The 12,480-nt window shown below is 43.6% G+C and overlaps 1 long non-coding RNA gene and 1 pseudogene across 5 annotated transcripts in view; both read left to right on the forward strand.

The window, feature by feature from the left end:
* LOC144312447 (uncharacterized) overlaps positions 1–12,480 on the forward strand; it is a 25,698-nt gene continuing 13,218 nt past the window's right edge. For 4 of the 5 annotated variants that reach the window (XR_013377924.1, XR_013377923.1, XR_013377925.1 and 1 more), the window contains exons 1-3: positions 1–130; positions 235–445; positions 5,310–5,364. This is a non-coding gene — a long non-coding RNA (uncharacterized LOC144312447). Of the gene's footprint in view, positions 131–234; positions 446–5,309; positions 5,365–9,157; positions 9,270–12,480 lie in introns of all 5 variants that reach the window. The other variant, XR_013377927.1, reaches the window with a different exon arrangement.
* LOC144311841 (small nuclear ribonucleoprotein E pseudogene) lies at positions 8,026–8,304 on the forward strand (annotated as a pseudogene).

The raw sequence follows: 12,480 nt of genomic DNA on the forward strand, positions 1-12,480 counted from the left end.
GCTTGTCTTCTTGGCCCAGCACAGGCCACACGTGCTCCCTGAGAGCCCCGTGCCAGGCCTCTCCCTCTCCGCAGAGATGAGGGGGCTACTAGCCCAGCGCCCCGCGAGCCGGGGTCAGGGCAGCGGACCGGTGGGGAATGGGCACATTGCGGGACAGAAGGGGGGGGGGGAGGTTTGACAAGTTGAGATTTAAGAAGTTTTTGTTTTTAATTCTCTTTCCTTGTTTGTGTGCAGTCCTGAATCCTCCCACGTAGATGATGTAAGAAGATGGGAAAGTCTGCTGAGTGCAGGGAGACGAGAAGCGGGGAGAGAGGTTTAATATTAACAACGACAATAGCAGCAACCAGAGGCCTGAGAGCAGGCGTTCGGATCCCCACTGTGTCCAGCCGAGCTGGAGGCACCGGGAGCTCCGTTTCTCACTGACTTTCGGCTGCTACGGGAGGAGGTGGGTCTGTGGGCATCCCAGGGCTTGGCCAGGGCAGCTTGCCAGCAGGTGTTTCCTGAAGCCACGGTTCAGGCCTTTCTGAAGCCTGGTGAGGTCTAGCAATATATCCCACTTGCTCAACTTTGAGATATTTTTGCAAATTCTCATTGCTCAGTGTCCATCAGGTCGTCATAAAAGGTGTTGACATTTCCTGAGAATGTGTGTGATGCGTGATTCCTGTATCCTCCGTGGCTTTTTAAATTTGGTTAAGTAATCTATATACCCCCACATGGGGCCCAAACCCACAACTCCGAGATCAAGACCCACATGTTCCTCCGACCGAGCCAGCCAGGCGCCCCACTGCAGGCCTTTCTAGGGAGATCTCATTCTGCCACTTGAGGCTGGAGTTGGGGTAAAATATAAACTGTCTCAGGACCCCACTTGCCTGATTCATCAAAGCCTTTCAGTTATAATCCATCAGTAGGGGAGGGAAGAAATTGAGCTTAAACCCTGACTCTGTCCTCACTGGCTGTGTAGTCTTAGGAAGATGACCTTCTCGCTCTAAGCTTCGGTTTCCTCACCAGCAGAGAGGGGTAACAACAACACCCCCTGCCTGCAGAGACTGTGATTCCCCTACCTGCCTCTGATCTGCTTCCCCGAGGCTCCTGAGCTTGGCACTGTGGTCTCCTTGCCTTATTTGCAGATTGTGAGTTTCTTAAGGGTAGGAAGGGGGTGAGCACCACCTGCCAGGCTTGCAGGGGTCCTCAGAGGGAGGGAGTTCAAAGTTCCCAGGGGGTCAGGGAAGTCAACTGTTGACCAAGTAAGAGCCCGAAGCAGATAGATAGATGCTGCTTCCAGAGGTGGGTTCAGGGTCACGGCCCGTGAAGGTGATCTTTATTATTTATTTTAAAGATTTTATTTATTTATTCATGAGAGACACAGAGAGAGAGACAGAGACAGAGACACAGGCAGGGAGCCCGACGTGGGACTCGGTCCCGGGGCCTTCAGGATGATGCCCTGGGCTGCCTGAAGGTGATCTTTAATTTTTTTTAAATTTTTTATTTATTTATGATAGGCACAGAGAGAGAGAGAGAGAGAGAGAGAGAGAGGCAGAGACACAGGCAGAGGGAGAAGCAGGCTCCATGCACCGGGAGCCCGACGTGGGATTCGATCCTGGGCCTCCAGGATCGCGCCCTGGGCCAAAGGCAGGCGCCAAACCGCTGGGCCACCCAGGGATCCCTGAAGGTGATCTTTAAACATGAGGTGTTCACCGCAGGCCTTAGAGATGGGCAGGGTGTGTGTGGGTGGGGGATGTTTGGCCTGATTACTGAGGGCCTTGAATGTCACTCTCATTCTGCCTTTACACTCTGTGCAGAGGTGCTGGCAGGGTTTTTGGCCGAAGCATGACACAATCACGCCAGATCCCCTTTTTCTTTTAAAAATCGTTTTCTTTTGAAATAATTTTCGACGTAGATAAACAATACAGCTAGCTCCCATACAGCCTTTACCAGTTTCCCCAAATACTAGCATCTTGTAGGATTGCAGAAGAATCAGCAAAGCCAGGAAGTTAACGTTAATGCAGTAGAGTTAAAGAATTGACAGAGTTTACTCAGCTGTTGCCAGGTGTCTCCCTGCTGGTCTTGTTCTGGCCCCGGATGTCATGGGAGATCCCACAGGGCAGCCAGTTTTCCTGTCTCCTTGGGCTCCTCTCATCTAGAACAGCTGTTCTTTTTCTGTGTCTTGGAACTTTGAGGGTTTACCTTAAGAGTCCAGGTCAGTTATTTTTTCCCTTCCACAACCTTTGACATTTTTGAAGAGCATTGGCCAATTGTTTAATGGAGCTTCTCTCCCCTTGAGTCTGTCTGATGTTTTCTCATGATGAGGTTGAGGTTATGCGTTTTTGGTGTGAGTCCTACGAAGGTGATGTCATGTCCTTCCCAGTGCGCCAACTGGGAGGCACGTGTGATATTGCCGTGTCTCATTACTAGTAACATTAATTTTGAAGGATGATGAGGTGAAGGTGATGTCCACCAGATTTCTCCACTCTAAAATTATTGCATTTCCTTTTGTAACTAAATGTATCTTTTGGGGAGATACTCTGAGACTCTACAATTCTCCTGTTTATTATCATATGTGCAACCTACTAATTTCAGCATCTAGTGCTGATTCTCATCTGCAATATTTATTACCATTGGCTTCCCAAAGGTGATTTTCTATCTCCGTAATTCCTTCTTCTTCATTTATCAATTGAAATTCAATTGTAAGGAAGAGGTGTCCCTTCTCTCCTATTTATCTATCTATTCAATTATTTCAGCATGGACTCATGGATATTTATTTTATTCTATGGGTTAAAATCCACTATGAATATTATTTGTTTTGTTGCTCAAATCGTCCCAGGTATGGCCACTAGGAGCATCTTTAAGTTGGCTCCTATGTCCTTTCGAAATACTCCTGTTCTTTTCTAAGCACTTCCTTACTTCCTGACAACCACAAAATGTTTTGGGCTCATCTTATATTCCCCATTGCTCCCATCCTGGACTCAACTCAGTCATTTCTCCAAGGAACTTGGGTTCCTTGTCTTGGAGAATGGTATTTAGAAACCAAGACCTGGGTGCAGGGTGTGCTCATTGCTACCGGGGTGTCATTGCTTCTAGGCCCTCTTAGCTGACAGATCTAACAGATATGGGTTAGCAGTTCTGAAGCTATTTTATGTGTATTCTAGGATTGAGCAAATAAATAAATGTATTTAATGGGAGCTAGGTTTCTCACTGTCAAAGAAAGGAATTGCTAATAATGAAAGGGTAAAATGAGCCCTGTTGTGCTTGATCAGAATTGGAGATATCAGTATGAATTCATGCTTTTTTTATACACGTGCAGATTGATAGATGCAGAAATAAATATGATCTAGCACTTGCCAGGTGTATGCCTAATGGAAACATATGGTCCCAAAACAACATGGACGGGAATATCAAGACCTGAGCTATCACCGCAGTCCCAAAGCAGAAACTACCCAAATCCCCATCGACAGCTGACTAGATCACGGATGGATCTACCCTTGCACACAACAACAGGGATGAATCTTACAAAAATACAATTAATGAAAGAAATGTTCATAAAAAATTTCTGTATGGTTAACTTTACATGCAGTGTGAAAACAGGCAAAATTAACCCATGCTGCAAGAATTCATTGAGTTCCTTTCATGTGTGCCAGGGTTGGCAGGGGACTATAAAGAAATGAGGGACTCCTCAGGCACTGGTAATGTTCTGCAGTGCGATCTGGGTGCTGGTCCCATGGATGTGTTCCAGTCTTCAAATGAACATATATATATTTCAATAAAGTTTGAGGGGCCCCAGGATGGCCCAGTGGCTTGAGTGGTGGACTCTTGGTTTTGGCTCAGGTGGTGATCTCAGGCTCATGAGATGGAGCCCTGCCTCAGGCTCTGCACTGAGCATAGAGTCTGCTTGAGGTTCTCTCCCCCTCTGCCCCTTCTGCTTGTGCTCTCTCTCTCTAAAAAAAAAGTAATAATTAAAAAAAATTAAAAATTAAAAAATCTTAAAATAAATCAAAAGTTTTAAAAAAGTCTTCCTTTTGTCTTCATTTCCGCTCAGCAGCTGGAGCAACTGCATTTACTGAACAGAATAAGAGCAATCTAAACTTCAGGCTTTAGAGTTTAATTCTCTTAATCCTAGTTGAGAAAGCCTTTGGGTAGTAATTAAAAGGTCATGTAAATTGGTATTGACCTTTATCCCTTCTACTCTTGGCCCTCCATCTGCAAGGTAGACTTACATATGTTGGATGCTAGACTTCCAGGGCTAGGGCTCTTGATCCAGCCCCAGCTGGTGCTGCAGGGTGGGAAGGGATTATTTTAGGTCCACCCAACTGGAAGGGTGGGGAGGTGTAGGGAAGGGAAGTGACTTGCCTGAGGCTACCCCATGCTGAGAGGGGCCAGATTACATCAGTAAAAGTCAATGCCAGCTACTGATTTTTCAGTTGCCTTCTAGGTGTTCTCAACCAGGATTAGGGAAAATTAAACTCCACTGCCTCAGGCTACCATTTTTGTAATGAATTGTGATGAGCAAGACTTCTGTCCTATGCGTTATTAAAAGATTCATATAAAAAAAAAGATGAAATGGTGACTGTCAAACAGAGAGAACACAAACATATATTAAGGATTTTATTTCACTGATTCAATAAGGGAATGAGGCCCATTATAATTAGTTCGAAGGAGAAGTTTAAAAGCAGGAGTGCGTAGAAGTAAAGGAATATTGAAACAAATGCATGAATGAAAGCAAAACTAACTTCCAAAACTGGGAACCTTTACTCAGCAGGATATAATGTGGATGCCTAGGGACAAGAATAATTTTTTGTTATCAGTTATCTCCATTTTTATAGAATTGCAAAACAGCTCCCATGAAATCAAAACCTGAATGCAGAAGGGTATGCTACAGGCAAGGCATAGTTTTCCACTGAAAGAAAATGTCCTATGGGGATCCCTGGGTGGCGCAGCGGTTTGGCGCCTGCCTTTGGCCCAGGGCGCGGTCCTGGATATCCAGGATCGAATCCCACGTCGGGCTCCCGGTGTGTGGAGCCTGCTTCTCCCTCTGCCTGTGTCTCTGCCTCTCTCTCTCTCACTGTGTGCCTATCATAAATAAATAAAAAAGTTAAAAAAAAAAAAAAAGAAAATGTCCTATGGTTTTCCCCTGTTTTGATAAAAAATAATTTCACCTCCTGCCATGCAACCTATCAATGGTATCATATCAAATGGACTTAACTATTTCTGGCCCCTCTCTTTCTACAAGGCAAAGTAATTAATCTCTTATGATTTTCCTTGGACTTTCTGGGAGAACTCAGATATCCTTACATTTTACTTCCTTTTACTTTTAGGATTGATTTAAGGAAGGCAAAACCCCGAAATCGTCAGGAGATTTGAACACTTAAGGTAGGATCCCAGCCACCTGAGAAATAAGACTTGTCCACCTACCTGACAGTGACATGACTGTAAAGCACTTTAGCTCTCTCCTAAGTAAGAAACCTTGTTTTCTTAAATAATTAAAGACATAATAAAATCAACTTAAAATCATTTTGGTAAAACTCGGAGTTTTTGCTTTCTAGGCAGATCACATGGGAATAATAATAAAACAATAAAACAGGAAACCAAGAAAACAGAGCCATCAACATTAAGCAAATATTTCTAGTATTTTAACACATTTCCTAGTGTCCCAGACTCAGGTGTTATAAACCAAGGCAAACAGAATTCATTGTAAGTCTTTCATATCTTACAACAAATGGATTCCTTATGATTGATCTCAGAGGACCTATGAGGTCAGAACTAACCTTGTAACACTGCTAAGATGCTATTAACTTGCAACGCATTCATTTTTGCTATTTTCAAGTGAATTACTAAACAAGCATTAAATTTGTTTTTCAGTTTCAATTTCCAAGACAGTAAATATCACTAGTTATAACCCACCAAAAAAGCTGTTTGGTGTCCTCAATATGCTCGAAGAATATAAGGGAGTTTCGCCAAACACACAAACCAAAACCAAACAAACATACAAAACCCCCCAAACCAATGTGAACACTATTGCACTTAAGCATAGTGTCAATCATGCTCATTGATTATAAATTATTGATTATAAACAGAAGCAAAGCAGCTCCTGTTTCACAGAGAAAACCAGAGGCTGGAATACTCTTGATTGTCCACTGTCACCATTAGCATTTGAGCAGACAAGCAGAATTCACAAGTACATAAACACAATTTTCTGCAGCCAGGTCATCCCCTGTAGTACAGCTCTCCAAGTGGCAGCAATGAACATATTCATTAAGAGACCCAAAGGTATAGGATCTGTAGCATATAAAAAAAAGAAGCAAAGGTATATAAACTTAAATGATTCTTACTATGTATGTCTCAGTATTCCATTTTGCTTAGAAATAATCTCTATACCCAGTGAATATACACTCAAATGGATCAGTCCAAGGTTTTAAGTTACCTAAAGATCCTAGAAATTATTTTCAGGCTGATAAACTACAAAACATGAACTTGAGGGGCACCTGGGTGGCTCAGGGCGTGATCCTGGAGACCCGGGATCGAGTCCTGTATCGGGCTCCCTGCATGGAGCCTGCTTCTCCCTCTGCCTGTGTCTCTGCCTCACTCTCTCCCTCTCTCTCTGTCTCTCTCATGAATGAATAAATAAAATATTTTTTTAAAAAAACATGAACTTGAAAGATAAGATTCATCAACACAACAATATAATTTTTGTTAAACACAGATCCGTATTTACGAATTTGAACATGTAAAAGTAGTGCTAGCCTATTTGATGAGTAAATATGTGTTACATTTAGGGAAAAAACACAAGTAGAATAAAAATGTAGTCTCTTGTATACATTTCAAGAGTTATTTTATTCAGATATAAGCAAATAAACATGCTTACATTCTGTTTCATTACAAATATTAGCATATCGGTATACTTTATTTATCTCCACTTAGTTTTTTAATATATTTAATTTATTTATTCATGAGAGACACAGAGGCAGAGACACAGGCAGAGGGAGAAGTAGGCTCCCTGCAGGGACCCGATGTGGGACTCGAACCCAGGACCCCAGGATCACGACCTGAGTCAAAGGCAGACACTCAACGGCTGAGCCACCTAGGCGTCCCTCTCCACTTAATTTTTAGAGATCTTTCCATATCAGTACATAAAAGAACTTCTTTCTTTTTCTTTTACAGCTGCATAAGATTTTATTACATGCTATGACAAATAATGTTGCAGTGAAGCCTCGTCCATGCATTATTTGCACACGTCAGAATATATCTGTATTTCTGGCTCAGAGGCTATATGCATTTTCAGTTTTGTCCGATAAAGCCAAATTGACTTATGGAGGTGATTCCAGTATACACTCCAATCAGCAGTGTGTAAACATGTCTTTTTCCTCATACAAGCTCCAACAAGTACGTTATAAAACTCTTAGATTTTTTCCTTAACATGATAGATGGGAAATTGTTTTCTGAGTATAATTTTCATTTGAATTCATTTTATCATGAGTGAGGTTGAGTATCTTTTAAAATATCCAGAACTGGGGAGCCTAGGCAGCTCAGTTGGTTGAGCATCCAACTCTCGGTTTCGGCTCAGATCAGGACCCTGAGATCAAGCCCCATGTCAGGCTCTGAGCTCAGTGCAGAGTCTGCTTGTCCCTTTTCCTCTGCTCCACCTCCCTCTCAAATAAATAAATAAAATATTAAAAAAAAATCCAAACCCACTTGCATTTCCTTCTCTGTGACCTTGGTATTCATATGATTTACTCCGTTTTCTATTGTATTGTAAAGCTTTTTCTTATTAAATTGTGGGTGTTCTTTACATATTAAGGAAGTTCACTTTTGTCTCTGATATGAATTGCACACTTTTATCCCAGTTTCATGATTGTCCTTTCAATCTGCCTAAGATAGCTTTAACATAGAATTTAAAATTTTTATATAGTACAATATATCACTATTTCTATTTAATGTCCTTTTATGACTTTTGTGTTTTATACCATCCTTAGACAAACCTTTTCCCACTATGTAAAAATCTACATAGGAGTGTGCTGTTTGCCAGTTTTCACCATGGCACGCCGCGGTTGGGGCCACAAAGCATAGAAGATGATGGTGCAGCCCATCAACCTCATCTTCAGAGACTTGCAAAAGAGATCTTGGATCCAGGTGTGGCTTTCTGAGCAAGTAGATATTCAGATAGAGGGACCCTACCATTGGTTTTGATGAATATGTGAACTTCGAATTAGATAATGCAGAAGAGATTCACTCTAAAACAAAGTGGAGAAAACAACTGGGTCAGATCATGCTAAGAGGAGATCTATTCCTCTGCTCCAAAGTATCTCCAACTAGAAATGATCAATGAAGTATGAAATTTCTCAAGAAGGCAAATATAGTTTTTTTTTTTTAGGTGTCCTTAGTTGAGAGTGTAGTTCAAAAACATTTATTCATATTGTTTTGATTACCTTTAGGTTATTATCGGATGACAATAAACATTGTGGGATTGTTTTTATTTTAAAAAAATAACACACACATGGATTCTTTTTTCTAATTTTTCGGAGTTTCCTTCTTCCTCCTTTTTTTTTTTTTTTTTACATTTGAATCTTGAGGTTAAACATGACTACCACATTTTATGCTTTTTCAGTTGACTATCTAGTTTCCCCGTTGACATTCATTGCACAACACTTGTTTCCTTTACTGATTTAAAAAGTTGCCTTTGACATTCAGCAAAGTCCTAGATCTAGACCTAGATTCTGGACTTCCATTCTGTTTACCTGCTATGTTGGCATATTCATGAGCCCCCTTCTTATTACTGAATCTTTGCAATGTGCTGTAACATCTGCATAATAATTTCCTTTTCCTCTTCTAGATTTTCCCCTTGATTCTCCTTGACTCTTAATTGTTCTCTAGAAACTTTAGAATCAGCTCATCAGGTTACAAAAAGATCCCATTTGTGTTTCCTTTGTCGTTTATTTAATGTATAGAATAACTAAGGGAAAACCGACATCTCTGTGATCTTGATTCTTCCTACTCAGGAACATAGAACGTCTTTCCATTTGTTCCTGTCCTCTTTTGTGATCCCTAATAGCATAGTCAACTGTTCTTCATGGAAACTGTACCAGTTAGCTTTTGCTGTATAACAAACCATCCTCAGACTGAATGGTTTTAAAGCATCAACCATCAATCATAGCTTGTGATTCTGCAGGTTATCAATTTGGGCTGGGCTCGGCTGAGTGGTTCTTCTGCTGGTCTCTACTGGTCTCAGCTAGGCTCACTTGTGAACCTGTGATCAGCTGTGGGACAGCTGGCACTAGCAGGTAATGATGGCCTTGTTTGGGGAGGATAGAAATGGCTTGAGACTCTTTGTGGAATCTCAGCCTCCAGAAGGACAATTGGGGCTTTCTGTATGATGTCTCATGTGCACTGAGATTTTGGATGAGCATTTTGAAATTATATGCGAAGCTGTATGTACATGTATGGGTGGGAGTGTGTGGGCACTCAGGGCACAGATTCCATGCTTTTATCAAATCCTAAAAGGGGTCTGTGATCCAAAAGAGATTGAGAACTAAAGGCTGTGATCCTCCTGCTGCAGAATCCAGATAAAGGTTTTGTTCTCCCTTCTCAACAGCAGAAAGCATCCTCCAATCTTGGGTTCCTAAGTAATCCATCCTATGTCACTGTGAGCTGTGAGGAGGATGCTACTACCCTACCCATCCTCAGTCTGATGGAGGTAGCCTTTCTTCTGATCCTCTGGGATGAAAGCTCATCCTTTCAGACTCAGATGGGCCTCGTACTGACCCATCTCCTCAGATTTGGTTCTCCTGATGGCTCTAGCTTTACATCAGCTTGTAAGCCTCATATTCTGTTGAGAGGAACGTACATTTGTACAGCCTTTGTGGAGGGCCACCTGCCGATATCCACAACAATGTTAAATGTGCATACCCTTTGACTCTGCAATTCTACTTCCAAGAATTTAGACCATAGATTATGAAACATATGTACAAAAATGGAATATGGCATACTAAGGAGATGTTTAAGTGAATGAACTCTAGCTATGTAAGCCAGCATGGAATTACCTCCATGACTTATTATTGAAAAAAGAAAGTGCTGTGGGAGAGCAGAGGAGAAGCTGACTCTGTCTCCCTAAACTCCGAGAGTTCAGTGAGAAATGGAGAACAGGGCTTTGGTCCAGTGAGAAATGGAGAACAGGGCTTTGGGCTCCAGCTCTGTGGCACTGGGCCCAGTCCCCGAGTGTGAACGGCAGGTGGAGGTGGCCGTGATGCCAGCTGGGGGTGATACTGACAACAATCTCCTAGTACATCTGAGTGCGAAGGGGCACATGTGCCAGAGACCAGGGTGCAGAGGCTCAGACCCACTAATCCCCCTTTCAGCAAACATTTCCTGTGAGGGAGCCCTGTCATCACCCTCATTTTACAAATGGGATTGGGAATGGGTAAGAAGCCTGCCCAAGGTCACACTGGACTCCAAAGCCTACTCGACTGTAGACGTGCTCCAGACGATGGAAGGGCATCTTGCTAAGGGGCTGGTCCTCAACTCCACATGTGACCTGAAGTCACACAGTCCTTGGACACTCTTTAAATCATACTGAAACTGAGAATTTTGCACCTCAAATTTGCAAACCACTGAACTAAGAAGAAACAAGAAGGAAGGAAGGGAAGGAGGGTTAGAGAAAGGGACGGAGGGAGGAAGGAAGGAAAGGAGGAAAAAAGGAAAGAAGGAAGGAAGGAAGAGAGGGAGGGAGGAAAAAAGGAAGGAAATAGAATAGGCAGGAATAGACAGGCAAGTTTCTGCCCTGGAATAACTCTACCTTTAGCTCAGTTCCCTAGGACTAAAAGTCCAGATGACTGGAGAATTCAAAACTGTTCTACCAGTCTGCAGATTTTATTCCTTTATGAACCTCAAATAATTGAAGAATTTGTGCATGGTGAAGCTTAAATGGGAAAGCGCATCACGTGTTTTGGACCGAGGTCTAAATTCAGTTTGTAAACTAAGTGTTCCAACCATCGCTGCCCCCCGGAGAGCTGCGGGGTAAGTGGAGCCCCCAGCCCCGCAGGTGGGTGGGCGGGTCAGCAGGCGGGACCCGCCGTGGGGAGCCTGCTGGCTGCATTACCCCTCCTTCCCCAAGCAGGAGGCAGCCGCATTATCTCGCACTCAGCACCCAGGCCAGGGCTGCAGAGCCCCGGGCTGCAGTCTCAGCTCTGCCTCTTTCAGCAGGGCGACCTATGGGAAGCGGCCCGTTCTCTCTGCCCCGAGTGACTCTGCAAGATGGGAACGCTAGCAATCCCCCAGAGGAGATGCGTGCAAATGCCTGGGACAGTGCTGGGCACCAGCAAGCAGTGGTTAATCAGTAATAATTAATAATGTCATTGTTATTGTTTTTATGATCCAAAGTCGAATCTCAATGACCTACCAAGGTAGGAATTCTCTGCAGGGCCTTACTAGGCCAGTGGCTACTACTCTCGCTTGACTTGAAAACTATCGGCGGCAGGGAACCGACTACTTATCTCAGTGCACTGTTGAAGTAGTGAATAGTGCTTCTGGAATTTTAAGGAGCTTTAAGGCTGGAAACTTGTAAGTCATCAGGTTTAACTGCCTCCTGAGGAAACCGAGGTTCAAGAGGGGAAGATCTGATCAACGTGGCATAGCTGGTTAGATGGCAGCTGCTCCCCTCTTCTGCTCCTGATCTTACTAAGTCCATTTTCCTTGGTGTTTCTGAGAGCCTTGGTGCTGCATCCACCAGTGTCCCCCACCGTCCCCCAAAGAACAATTCCTGGAGGCCCCAGGCTGTTGGTTTGCTGGGCCTCTTCGGATCTCAGACAATATTAACGGTTCACTGATCCATCCACAGATCCCAAGATAAGAACTATTTTGGAAAAAAAAAAAAAAGAACTATTTTGGGTCTTCTGAGGGATGAAGGCTGAGTTCTCCTTGCTACATTCTGCATGACAGTCCCCTCCCCCTGCCTCGATATGACTCAGCCTCACCCTGCTCCTGGACACACCCTTTTGGTTGCCCAGAGCCCTCTAATCCCAGTGGCCTCTTAATCTCCACCTGGATCCCGCTTGAAGGTGCCTGGTCTCAAAACACAAACTAAGGGCAGCCCCCGGTGGCTCAGCAGTTTAGCGCGGCCTTCCACCCAGGGCCTGATCCTGGAGACCCAGGATCGAGTCCCGCGTTGGGCTCCCTGCGTGGGGCCTGCTTCTCCCTCTGCCTGTGTCTCTGCCTCTCTCTCTGTGTCTCTCATGAATAAATAAATAAAATCTTAAAAAAAAAAACCAAAAAACCACACAAACAGATGCCTGGTCTCTGGCTCACAGGCCCTAAAAGGCCAGTGTCCATTCACCTGCCTGCCCCACCTGGTCTGGATGGAGTGGTTACAGCTTACCTGCTTGGGGCTCTCTCTCCACCGGCTCCTAGCCAGTCCTTGTTCAGACTCATGTTCACATGGAAATGTCTTTCCTACTAGATGTCATTTCAAAGAGACATTTCAAGTGGATCCTTTGCTTG

Source organism: Canis aureus, chromosome 4 (assembly GCF_053574225.1).
Source record: "Canis aureus isolate CA01 chromosome 4, VMU_Caureus_v.1.0, whole genome shotgun sequence".
Lineage (NCBI taxonomy): Eukaryota > Metazoa > Chordata > Mammalia > Carnivora > Canidae > Canis > Canis aureus.